This window comes from Dryas octopetala, chromosome 2 (genome assembly GCF_963921425.1).
Source record: "Dryas octopetala chromosome 2, drDryOcto1.1, whole genome shotgun sequence".
Taxonomy (NCBI): domain Eukaryota; kingdom Viridiplantae; phylum Streptophyta; class Magnoliopsida; order Rosales; family Rosaceae; genus Dryas; species Dryas octopetala.
In genome coordinates this window covers 11,802,112-11,816,199 of record NC_141367.1, presented here as the reverse complement: position 1 = coordinate 11,816,199, position 14,088 = coordinate 11,802,112, and the positions used below count along the sequence as shown (strand labels likewise).

Here is a 14,088-nt window from a genome sequence, read left to right as displayed (position 1 = left end):
CGCACCGTTTTTGCATTTTGGCATCTTTTTGGGTACCATAAAATTACAAAAAAATTCCCATAAAATTCATACTCATTCTACATCATATTGACATTCAAAATATGCAGAAAAATCAACAAGGGACGTTGCATAATTTTCTGGAAAAATTGGCAAGCCCTTTGAGTCCGAAATTGCCACCCCTCGATCACCTTCCTTGCATGATTAAACTTTATTCTAATTATACCGACCATGTTAGACAAATAATAACATAATAAACATAGAATAACCTAGAAAAATCATACATATACATGAAGGTAACGCAAAAACAAGAACCAAACAATAAATCATCATATTGCACATACAACAATTAACCGAAGTAGACTCTGATACCATAATAATAATCAGTGAGTAAAACCTTTGCATGCTTTCAAACATCTTCTGTGAAAATTCGACATGCGCATGTCGTGTTTAGAATACTTACCTACCGACCGAACACGAATGACCAACTACCCATACCGGAATCCAATCAATCATCGATACGGTGGCAAAAGTATCAATTCCTGGTGAATACCACATAAGCTAGCCTCCCCAAAAGGAAATTTGACTAGCCCGTCCGTAAACACCGCTTCATGAGGTTTAGGGGATCAAAACTCAAGGACACCACACTGAACCCCTACATATAGCCCTAAATTGGCATCACATGTCCTTTTCACATGTTAGTTAAGTGTCCTTATGAATATAATTTTCTATTGTTTTTGATTTTGCATGTTTGAATGCTAAACATTTATTAAATCTTTGGAATTAGCCAAGTAGTGACTACAACATTATCTAGCAAAGCTCACCAATTTTTTTTTGTAGGAATAGATGCAACTACCACTATTGTTAGTTTGTATTGCCCATTGCCACCCTGCAGTCACCACAGAGCATGTTGGAGGTTGGTGCTGGGGTGGCAAGGGAGCTAAGGCCACCCAAATGTAGGAATGGTGGAAGAATTTGACAAAAACTGTCATGACAGTCTGACAAGGCAGTTGCTCACTAATGCTGCAGTTAGTTGGTTTTTTCCCTTCACCATTAGATGTAAGGTTGCTGTATTGGTGTTAGAATTAATATCAGTAAACAATGTCTCCATGAATTTTGGTGACTAATTAATTAGAATTCAAATACATTTTCCCACTAAACATATCGTGCTGTGGGATTGAATCTTACATTAAAACTCATTCCATACAGCAAAAGCTAGAAAGGGGCTAGCTATTGTGCTAGGGACAGACCTTCTTTGAATCACAAAGAAGAATAGTACAAACGTACTCAGAAGTTGGAACCAATTTTCTTCAATATTCATTAATTCTAACAAATACAACCAAACATCCTTTTATAGGAAGAATACAAGACAACAATTCGAATAAACAAAACAATACTAAACATGTGGGTTTTGTGAGATAAAGAACAAAAAAGCAATGAAGAGGATGTGGTTGTTGATTAAAAAAGTGAAGGATGGAAAAGAAGAGAGAAGAAAAGTGCAAATGAAGAAGGAGGTTTCACACTTTCAAGCTACTGGAGGTCCGGTCCTCAATCTTCTTCTCAGCTTCTAGAGGTCCGGTCCTCTCCCATGAGGTCAGGTCCTCAAGTCGTCTTCTTGGTCTTCTCGTCCTACATCACAACCAAGCAAAACCACAAAGTATAAACTCACAAGGGAAAGGAACATAAGTTAAAAAGGAATTTTGTTTGGTCAAAGATGACCAATTCTGTAGCTACTGAAAGATGACCATTAGATGAAGATTTTGGTTATCACTGCAAACAGTTGATGATCAGGAAAGATCAAGTACATATTCGAGGACTCATTCATACTACAAACAAGATTCCTTGATATTTTCAATGCTAGAAACAAAACCCAAAACATTGGGAAATCAACATTGGGTTGAATGAATTCTCTGAGCATGCTTTTGTTGCATACACCATCATTTAAACCAAAAAATGGTGGTGGCTCCGATGATAGGGTGGTGGGAGTCGCTCAGTAAACATTAAACCAAATCAAAATTTTTATATAAAACAACATAAATGAAAACTGATAAAACTAAATAGAGAAACTCTAAAAACAAAAAAAACAAAGAAATGTGTTTGTTTCTGGGCTTGGATTGAGTAGATCTAGCAGATTGATGTCGTCGGAAAGTGAAGAAGGAGAGTTGCGACTATTATGGTTTCGAATCGCAGCCTAGGGTGGTCGTCGAGATAATCTGAAAGCATCCATCAACTCAGAGCGACAAGGAGGTGAAGATGGGAGTGGTTTAACATGCTGCCGCGGCCGGAATAGTGAAATCACCGGTGAAATGGAAGTTTCTATGTGACATTGAATCATTTTGATGGCTGGGTGTTAGGGTCGACGAAGACTAGAGGAGGAAAAATGAGAGGGAGACGAGTGTTTTGGTGGTAGTCTTGTCACCATTTGTCGCCATTGGCCGCTAGACGAGGGTGGAATCGCCAGAGAAGACTCACAACAAAGAAGAGAGAAGAGAGATAAAGGGAGGGAGGGTGCGGTTGTGTTCAGGAGGATAAGATAAAGTGATGCTGTAGCTGGGTTGAAATATTAAAACCCTAGGTTGGAAATTACAATTTTGACCTCGCAACTTCAACCATCTTAAATATCTTCTTGCAATTGACAATTGTAGGTGGATGGCAGAGGGTGGGGTGGGTATACAAATTACTGACTAGCCACAATTTAATCAACACTTCAGACAAATTAGTTGAATATGCAATCACTATTCATGTCTGACTTAGTGATGTAATCACTAATAATAAACATTAGTGAACAGCCACATTATCAATTGGCATCCTCCCAACTTTAGTTGAAATCATTGGAGGGTGGGTACGGTGGAGTAATGGTTAGGATTAGACTAGGTTCAGGATTTAATTTCTTCTATTATAATAAAAAAAAATACTAAACATTCATTACAAATTCAATGTTATATTTGATCATGCACATACTCAAAAAATATTATGAATCCATTTGTTTTTTTCTCACACATCTTTAGATCTATAATGCCCCATTGAAATTAAAAATCAAATAAAAATAAATGAAGAAAAACAAGCATAATATTTTTATCTGCTGCTAAAAAATTAAAATAAACGTTGTACGAATGTACCTAAAATAGCAATGAACTTGTCCCTAAGCGGGAGGTCTGCCAATCTGCCATCCTCATTTGTTGAGTAAATGGCAAGCAAACATGAGGAAATTCACTGCTCCACGCACTCAGGTTAACGATGCTAGCAAACTGGGACGGACTCAGGAATTTAAAATGGGGTGGGCTGAACTTTAAGGCTATCGAAATTTTCACAGCATACCATTTGTTTTTATTGCACTTCTCAAATTCAAATAACTTGTTAAAACACTTCATTGATCTAAAATGCAATTTAATCAAAGAAAACTCGAAGTGAATTTTATTAATAAACAACAAAAAATATACCTACTTAAGTTGTGCCCTACGATTCTTCACAACATAAAAATCATCAATAACAGAATCATAACTGATAGTACATATCAACAAGATCTTTTTTAATGTGGATAACCATACAATAAGCAAAAAACTCATCACATATCTTGTTTCGAAGTCAATTTTTAATAAATTTCATGGATGAGAATGTTCACTCAGTTGTTGCCGTCGAAACAAGAAGAGTCAACACAAGATGAATCAATCTCTCAATCAACAAATATGATTTTCTTGTTCTAACAAGTTCATGACACAATTCAGAAATGGAGGACACATTTTGAAATTGTAAATAATGTGCGAAATATTAAAATTGTCTATTATGTGTGATCAATTAAAAAACTAATGTCTATTTAGTAAAATAAATTAACAACATATCAACAGTTAAAAAAATTAATAGTTCTATAACATATTATAACAAACTCAAACATTTCCTAACTTAAAATTTTAGAATTCTTAATTAAAATTGAAAGCCCTAAATTTAAAATTTAGAACCCTAAATTAAAACCATAAATCAAAAAGCTAACTCTAAATTTAGAGATTCAAAAGGAGTTATTAGGCCGGCTATTATTATAATTGAGTAGGCTATTGGGTGTATATCAACAATTGAATATTGAGTTATTGGACTAATAGTCTAATATTACTACAAGCTCTTTTTTTTTTTTTTTGGCCAAAAAATGGGGTGGGCTATACCTTGAAGAGGTCAGTCTCTGCTAGCAAACGACTCCGTTTCATTTATTTATTTATATTTGGTCTATAAGTTAGTCGTAATTAGCAGGGATTAAATTAGTAAGTCAAGTTCATTATCAAGTCAAGTCCCACACCCTAAGTCTTTTTTTTTTTGGGTGCCTCAGTTCCATTATCGATCAATTCAATGATCGATCAATTCAATGAAAGCAGCCACGAAATTCACAATGCAAAAAAGAAACAAAAAAAAAACTCTCACAACCACCGACCCCAATATAAAGATCAACAAAAAAGTGTTGTGGGCGATCCATTCCCTCCTCTTTGGCATTACAAAATAACACAGACAGCCAGTACCACACCACACAACAAGAAGTACTCCACAACCACTAAGATTCCAAAAAACTAAACACAACGTTGTTTTGTTGTGAATCACATGGCATCCCCTGCCACCTCTCTAGAGTTCACAGTACGGCGGAAGCAACCAGAATTGGTTGCCCCGGCCAAGCCCACACCCCGAGAGTTAAAACCTCTTTCTGACATCGACGACCAAGAAAGTCTTCGGTTTCAGATTGCGGTGATACAATTCTACCGCTACGATCCCTCCATGCAAGGGAGGGACCCTGTGAGCGTGATCCGCGAGGCGATCGCGGAGACGCTGGTGTTTTACTACCCGTTTGCGGGTAGGCTTCGGGAGGGGCCGGGGAGGAAGCTTGTGGTGGAGTGTACGGGTGAGGGTGTGATGTTCATTGAGGCTGATGCGGATGTTACGCTTGCCCAGTTTGGTGATGCTCTTCTGCCCCCATTTCCTTGCTTCGAGGAGCTGCTTTTTAATGTTCCTGGCTCTGATGGAGTTCTTAATTCCCCACTCTTGCTCATTCAGGTAATAAACTAGGTTTGCTGCTTAAAATACATATATGTATTTTTTTTTAACACATGACATAATTAACATGTGATGAGAAAAAATTAAAAATAAAAACGTACGCATACCCCGGTATATGAAAGTTTTATTCATCAATTTGTTTTTTTTTTTCACTTACATCTCTTGTTCTTTCTGAAATTTATGATCTCTTAATGAATTAATTCTAGCCTATATTAATACCTCTAATTTTTTATGTGTCATACTTAGCAAAATTGGATAAATACTTTCTCATAATGGAATATAAAATATTTAAATGGTTATTATATTATTGTGGATATTTATTAGATCAATTCTATCTCGTTTATTACTTTTTTTTTTTTGCAAAAATAGTAAAATGAATTCTGTCCTATGTGCTTTTCCTTCTTGTTCGACCTCTTCTTCTTGTCTCTGTCTGTTTCCTACCTTCTCCCTCTTACCTCCGTTCATATATATGGCACTTGGGTGCGTATGACAGGGTAGAATTAATTATATATTTTATATAGGGTCAATTACACTTTGTACCCCCTTAAGTATAGGTCATTTTTTACTTTGGTACACGATGTTCAAAATGTTTCAATGTGAAACCTAAAGTTTATAAAAATTACAATGTGCCCCTTTCGTTAACTTTTTTGTTAATTTTGACTGGATATAGCATGTGTGAGATTCATTTATACTGATGTAGAGAGTAGATTTACCCCACGTGAAAAAAAAAAATTTAAAAACCAGCTAAAATTTTAAAGTTTAAAAACTAACAATCAATTAAAAATAAAAAATAAAAAAATTGAAAGATTGAAAAAACCAAAATACTGGGAACGAAAGAAATGAGGGAGGAGGGAGAGGTAGGGATGAAAGGAGGTCATTTTTTATATTTAGTTTTAATGTTATCTTTTAATTTTTTTAATATATAATAATTTAGCTGCCTTTTTCTAATTTCTTTTTTGTTTATTTAGTTTATTTTATTTGTCCACGTGGCGTAAATTTGTTGTCCACATCAGAAAATTTAATGGAATGGGCACTTTGCAATTTTCATAAACTTTAGGTTTCATATTGAAATGTTTTGAATATTAAGTACCAAAGTGAAAAACAACCTATACTTGAGGTGTCCAAAGTGTAATTGACCCTATATAAAATATATAATTAATTCTACCCTGTCAGAAAATTAACAGAAAATTTAATGAAATTGACACTTTGCAATTTTCATAAACTTTAGGTTTCATATTGAAACGTTTGGAATATTAAGTACCAAAGTGAAAAACGACATATACTTGAGGGGTGCAAAGTGTAATTGACCCTTTTATTAAATTTATAAGAAATAAAAAATATATGACATAAACTGTAAAATAAGAAGGTGAAGGAAAGTTTTAGAGAATCAGAAGAAATTGATATAACAAAAAGGAAAAAAAAAACATTTTTAGTCCCTATGTTAAACTAGGAAAACATATTTAGTCTCTATGGTTTCAAAACTCAACACTTTATCCATGTGTTTTATATTTTTTACAATATGAGGACAATTTTAACAAACTCAAAATTTCAGTTTTTATTTAAAAATCAAATTGAAGGTTACATGTATGTTTTTTTGTCTTTTTTGAGTACAACGCGCAAGTTTATTACTGTTAATTTGAGAAAAAAATTCATCTTGATTATCAAATGTCTTTACATTGCAAACAATATAAAAAACAAGGAACAAATGTGAAATTTTGAAATAACATGGACCAAATTTTTTTTTGGGGGTAAATCACAAGGACTAAAATTGTTTTTTACCCTAACAAAAAAGAATGGGGTACAAATCGAAGCAATTTATTATAGGCTTTTTATCACAAATAGTCCCTCAAATTTCACCAAAACATCAATTTGGTCCATAAAGTGCATTTTCACTCAATGTCATCCCTCATATTTGTCACCGAACATCAATTTGGTCCCTAGACACACTTTGAAAATTCACCAAAAATAGCTTGGGATACGAAAAAATTTTCCGAAAATTCCTGCGGACTAGTCTTGACTACTACTATTTTTATATGGGGTGAAATTATCAAATTGATTTTCAAGAAAATTCAAAATTCCAAACTAATTTCCTGAATTTTCTGGAAAATAATAAACGTCAATTTGATAATTTGACCCCATATAAAAATAGTAGTAGTCAAGACGAATCTGTAGGAATTTTCGGGGAATTTTTTTGTATCCCAAGCTATTTTTGGCAACTTTTCAAAGTAAGTCTAGAGACTAAATTAATGTTTGGTGGCAAAGACGAGGATGAAATTGATTGAAAAAGCACTTTAGAGACCAATTTGATGTTTAAGTGAAAGTAAAGAGACTATTGGTGATAAAAACCTTTTATTATATATTGGGAAAAATTTATAAGTATGATCGTTATTTATATATATATAAGAAAATTTTAGCTAAAGGATTCCAACTATACTCCATGTCTCTAATCAGGTCATGAATTTCACTTTGTGTCAACTGAGCACTGAAACTTTCATTTTTTGTCAATTAAGGACTGGTTTTTTTTTTTTTTCAGTTTTTATCTCAATTTTTGCCCGACATTGGACCCATCAAACCTCCACCAAATTCAGCAAACTTATATTGGGTTTAAAGCTATGCATCTCCTCTTTACAACCATATAAAGATTACTCAAATCGGACATCTACAACTCTAGATAATTGGCCCCAAAGTAGGGTACCTGAAACTGTCCAATCGTACCTCTGGGAAAATATCTGGAAAATTGAACAGTTTCAAGTACCCTAGTTTAGGGCTGAATATCTGAAGTTGTAGACGTCTGATTTGGGTGATCTTTATATGGTTGTAAAGAAGAGATGCATATCTTTAAACCCAATGACATTTTTCTAAATTTGGTGGAGGTTTAATGGGTCTAATGTTAGGCCAAAGTTGACATAGAAACAAAAAAAAAAAAAAGGGTTCTTAATTGACCCAAAATGAAAATTCTAGTTCTCAGTTGACACAAAGTGAAATTCATATCCTGAATAAAGACATGGGGTATATGAGTCCTTTATCTAAAAATTTCTCTATATATATGTGTATTTTCTCTTTAGATTAATAATTAGCAACAAGTTCAATCTACGTCAAATAGTTGCTGAAAACGTTAAGAAATTGTTGGACTAATTAACGTCAAAGGTTTCAAAAATCTTCTAAGAACATGATTGGCATGTGGGTTGGACTGTACGTTGAGTTACACACCCGGATCATCGATGGTTCACATTTGTGATGTTGCCTTCAATTATATATTCCACAAATTTTTTTACCACATTAATTAATTACATGATACAGGCAGCCACCGAGGCCCCTCTCCTGAGGCCCAGCACTAGCCTCGCCATTTGCCACCCACCCAGCCCACCCTCCCTCCCCCAATTCCCCACTTCTCCCCCCATCCGGCAATCCCCCCTCCCGAGCCCCAGCACCCAGCCTCACTAGTCGCCACCCACCCAACCCACCCCCGATTCCCCCTTCTCTGGCCCTCCGGCAATCCCCCTTCCCTCCCTCCCTCCCTCCCCCCCCCCCCCAAAATCCGACCAAGGACGAGGAGAGGAAGAAGAAAGAAAAAACAAAAAAACAAAATGAAAAGGGAGTGTGTGGCTGGGTGTAGGAAAGAAGGAGAAAAGAAGAAAAAAAAACAAAAAACAAAATGAAAAGGGAGTGTGTGGCTGGGTGCGGGAAAGAAGTAGAAAAGAAGAAGAAAAAAAAACGGGGAGGGGACAAAGTGTGCTTCTTAATAAAATTACTAAAATACCCTTCTCTTAACGGGTGAAACGGATAACCTGTGAATTGATCCGACCTGATCCGTTATTTTAATGGGTCTATAATGGATGACACTAATATCGATCAACCCAACCCGATAACATCGAACACGAACTCGTAAATTTGCGTGTCGTTTTGTGTAGAGTTAACATGTCGTGTGTGTTTTTTTTCAGGTCTTAAATTAGATCATGATCAACTAATCATATCACTGATTAGATCCCATGAATATAATAAACTAATGTAGCTAAACACATGTTCTTTCTAACATTGTTCTAGTGTTGAAAATGCACTCTTAATTGCTCTTTTGATTGATGTCGGAATGGATAGGTGACACGCCTCAGGTGTGGTGGTTTCATTTTCGCCCTACGTCTTAACCACACCATGAGCGATGCAGCAGGACTAGTCCAATTCATGACCGCCATCGGAGAGATAGCGCGTGGCGCACGATCCCCCTCCATCTCACCTGTGTGGCAAAGGGAGAATCTCAACGCGCGAAACCCACCGCGCTTGACATGTACACACCACGAGTATGATGAAGTGCCAGACAATAAAGGAACTATAATTCCGCTCAATGATATGGCTCACCGCTCCTTTTTCTTCAGACCCACGGAAATAGCTGCTATCCGTAGAATCGTCCCACCCCACCTACGCAAGTGCTCCAGGTTTGAGATCCTCACTGCATGTCTATGGCGTTGTCGTACCATATCGCTTCAACAAGACCCGGATGAGGAAGTGCGTGTGTTGTGCGTTGTCAATGCACGTGCTAAATTCACTCCCCCATTGCCAATTGGTTTTTATGGCAATGCTTGTGCCTCTCCCGTTGCACTCACAACAGCCGGAAAGCTTTGCCAGAACCCATTATAGTATGCATTGGAATTAGTGAAGCAGGCTAAAGCTGATGTGACGGAGGAGTACATGCGGTCGTTAGCAGATTTTATGGTCATCAAGAACCGACCACACCTCACGATGGTGCGTACTTATCTTGTGACGGATGTGACACGTGCTGGCTTTGGAGAGGTGGACTTTGGGTGGGGCAAAGCAGCTTATGGTGGGCCAGCCATAGGTGGGGCACCTGGAATTTCTAGCATTTACATACCATTTAGGGATAATAAAGGCGAAGATGGGATTATGGTTTCGATTTGGTTACCAACCCCTGCTGTGGAGAGATTTATCAAGGAACTAGATACCATGTTGACTGGGAATGATCAACCTCTTAGTCTTCAAAAATCCACTACTTTTATTAAATCTTCCCTGTAACATAATTTCTATTGTATTGTGTGTACTATTTTTGCTACAATAATATGTATGTTTACGTCGTCCTTAGGGACACTTGGTTGTAAGAATTGGAATTATATACCCTTCTCAAAACCCTTCCAAATCCCAAATCTCAAACCCTTATTGGATTCATTTGTGTCTTCCTCTCTTCAAGTTGGCGATTTGTTGTTGCATCCGTAACTACCACTTTAAAGCTATTTTTCGCCCCCAATCGGATTATGTGCTAGTAGAAACACCACCATTTTCCTTAGTTTGGTTTTGTTGTACTTTGGTTCTCCTAGTTCTCTTGGGTGGTTGCGGGTCTTACGTGGATTGTTGTGCTATACTGGTAGAGATTGCTTATGTTTTTTGCTCAAGGCTGTGCTTTGTTGGTGGATCTTGGTATTTTGTCTGGGTTTTGGTTTGGCTAGAGTTCTTGCTTGTGTTCTTGTGGTCTGTGTTTTGATATTTTTTCTGTTTTGTGTTTGTTACGTTAGTTGTTGGGTTATGCCTTTTGGGCTTTCCTCTATGTAAGGTTGGGTTGTACCTTTTGGGCTTTCCTCTAGGTTCTGTCCTTTTGGGCTTCTTAATAAATTAGTTGTTTCCTTGACAAAAAAAAAAAAAAAAAGAGGCGTTAGGTTTAAGTCATATAAATAATGAATGCACTTTATAATTAAATTATAAATGCACCCACCAACTATAGGAGGTATTTCAAATTGGTCCACGAACAAAATTTTTTTTTTTAATTAGTACACTAATTAATAGAAAGTAACAAAATAGCACATATATTATGAATTCTGTAAAAAAAGATGGTTAAATGCTACTCTGGACAATGATGACATGATTTTTTTGAATGATGTGGACACCAAATTTTCTTTACATGGATTTATAATGTCATATTGATAAAAAAGACTTAAAAAAAAAAACTACAAAAACTTTTAAAACCTTAAAAAGTAAAATAAAATATGGCATCATTAATCCATATGGTATAAATTTGGTGTCCACATCATTCAAAAAATCCACATTAGCATTATCTACATTATCATTTAATGCCCTTATTGACGAAATTTGCAACATATATGCTATTTTGTAACTTTTTATTAGTTAATGTACTAATTTGAAATATTTAAAAAAAAATATATAAAATATTTTAAAATAATTAAAAAAAAAAATTTGACTTAAGAAAAAAAAAAACTTACACTCTCCCCCCCCCCCCCCCTTCTCATTTATCCAATCTTCTTTCTTCTGCAACTCCACCCTTTGCAGCACCGACACCCCACCCATTTCTTTTCTTCTTCTTCTTCTTCCTAACCTTTTCTTTTCGATTCTTCTTCTACAACTCTCCATGATCTTCATTGTTAACCCATTCCAATCTACAAATATAAAATTAAAATTACAAAAATAAATAAAAAATAAAATAACCCAAACTAAAATTAAAAAAAAAATCATCTCCAAGCTTCCAAATTGGCAGTACACCCAAATAAGTCATTTACAATTAGCACACCCAAAACAATTGGTTGATTTTGGAATTTGGAATCTTGAAAGGACAATGGATGGGGTTGATTCGTTGTTTATGTTCTTTGTTATGCTCGAACAGTCGCTAGGCCTCTGGGTCTGGTTTGAGGCCGGTGTCGCACTCCGGGTCGGGTTTGCGGCGGAGGAGGGAGAGGGGGAGACGGCTGAGAGAGCTTTGTAATTGTACGACTTGTCAGAATTGGTCAAGTCGTCGGCAACCGTTGGATTCGGTGGTGTCGCGCTTGTAGAGAGAGAGAAAGAGAGATGCATCTGGGAGGTGGGATGCCGATGTAGGGGAAGGGGTTTCCGACTGATGGCCGGAAAGGGGGAAGGAGGTGGGTGGAGGGTGACTGGATTTAGGGTTGCTGGGATCGTTTTTGGGTGGGGTTTGCTTTGGGCTCAACTGGAGTGAGAGGGAAATAGAATGACACAGAGATAGGAAAAAAGAGTGAGAGAGAAAGAGAGAGAGTGAGTGAGATAAAGAGATGCGGCTGGGAGAAAGGTTGCTGACGCATGGGAGTAGGTTGGGTCGCCGATGCGACGGAGGGGGAGGGAGGTGGGTTTTTGGGTTTTTGCACACGCTTCTTTCTTTGTTTGCCTTTTTTTTTTTCTTTAAAATTCAATTATTTTATTTTTTTTCTATTTTATATCATTTTAGAGGTTTTATGGATTTTTTCATTATTTTTGGTCCATGTGACTATTTGTAGTGGTAGGATCCACATATGCCACATCAGCACCACGTAAGCAGTTAACAGTCATCTTAACGGTCAAACTAACAGAGGTACTAAATTAACGAAATATTAAAGTTAAGGTACCCGAATGAAAGTTTTTGAACCAGAGGTATCAAGTTGAAAAGTGATGTATAATTGAAATATATAATTGTAATTAACCCTTAAACTAATTACGCTTGCCAAAATTTCAGTGTTTGCGCAATATAAAGAGCCGCTTCTCACTCGCGAGAACGAATGCAGAGAGGGTGGTGTATATATACACTACAAGAAAAAGTAGTTTACGCGACAAAATGATTTCGTCGTCCAAAGTCATATTTTGTTGATAGTTTCGTCACACTACTACAAAAACCTTGATAGATGTTGACCATAAAAAAAAATAAAAAATAAAAAATAGAGAGATGAGAATACATCCCCACGTTGGAGTTGAGGATCAAGGCAATTTAGACTTAGACGAGGTTTTTGGTCCTTGTCTCATCGTGCAATTGTTAGGTTAGAGTAGGGGTGTGATTTGGATTGGAAAATCCGAATCCGACCGATTCCTATCCGAAAATTTTCATTTTTATTCCGAATCCGAAAATGCCGAACGAAAATTCCAAAAAAAATTGAATTGGAATTGGAATGTTTATGTAAATTCCGATTCCGATCCGAATTCCGATCCAAAAAATTCTGAAATGTTCCGAAGGCATTCCGATCCGATATTTCCGAAATTATGCCAATTTATTCCATATTATATATTTTATCATTTATTTAGTATGATACATATAACATATATTTTTAAAAATATGACTAATACTATATATTAATATAAACATATGTACATTATAAATATATGTGTATCATAATAACATAAATGCTAAGTTGGTAACACAAACACCCACATTTTTCCGTACATATAATTATTATTTTTTTTATTAGGGAGGGAAATTGAAGATATGAGGCAATTCTACAGTTGTTCCAACTGGAATATCCCACCAATTGTAATTACTAATTACTAAATATTTAAGCTTATTATATTCAAAATTTCAAACATTATATATATTATTTGAGTAACATGTATTTATATACACATATATATATATGTGTGTGTGTGAGTAACATGTATCTATTAGTGACATTTATTCTAACAATGTTGGATGAGTTCTAAAGATTAATCCCCCACCTCTAAGATATGTGCTATTAAGCCTATTATACATTCATAGTGACATTTATTTCTCTTATATATTATGTATGTTATAATATATAATATATACCATTAAACATACACAATATATATATCATACATAATTTATTTCTCTTATAACATACATAATCTAGCAATGAAAACCTTGCTAGATTGCATCTTTTTTTTTCCCTTCTTTTCTAGATTTTTTTTTTTTATGGTAATGGTATGGGATGGTATGGTTCTAAATGTTATTTAAATTAATATTTTGAATTTTCTTTTTAAATTGGACATATATTTTAATTACATTTTAATATAAATATTGAAATGCATCATAATCTATTGTCTTTTAATATTTTTTGTTTGTTAATTTCATCATTATTCTAAAAAAAAATCCGGACATGTTCTAAAAAATATTATGAAAATGTGAAAAATTCCGATTTTTTATTCGAAAATTTCAAATGTTTATCCGAAAGTTCCGAAAATGTTATATTCCGAAAAATTCCGAAAATTCCGAAAAATTCCGAAAATTCCGAAAAATCCGAAAATTCCGAATAGGAATGAGATGTTGAAATTCCGATTTTTTGGAATGGAAATTGGAACATAAATTCCATTCCAAAATTTTTTGGATTGGAA

The 14,088-nt window shown here is 35.3% G+C and overlaps 1 pseudogene; it reads left to right on the top strand.

Moving 5' to 3' along the window:
* Nucleotides 1-4,438: 4,438 nt before the first annotated feature.
* LOC147293116 (benzyl alcohol O-benzoyltransferase-like) lies at nucleotides 4,439-10,050 on the top strand (annotated as a pseudogene).
* Nucleotides 10,051-14,088: the final 4,038 nt, after the last annotated feature.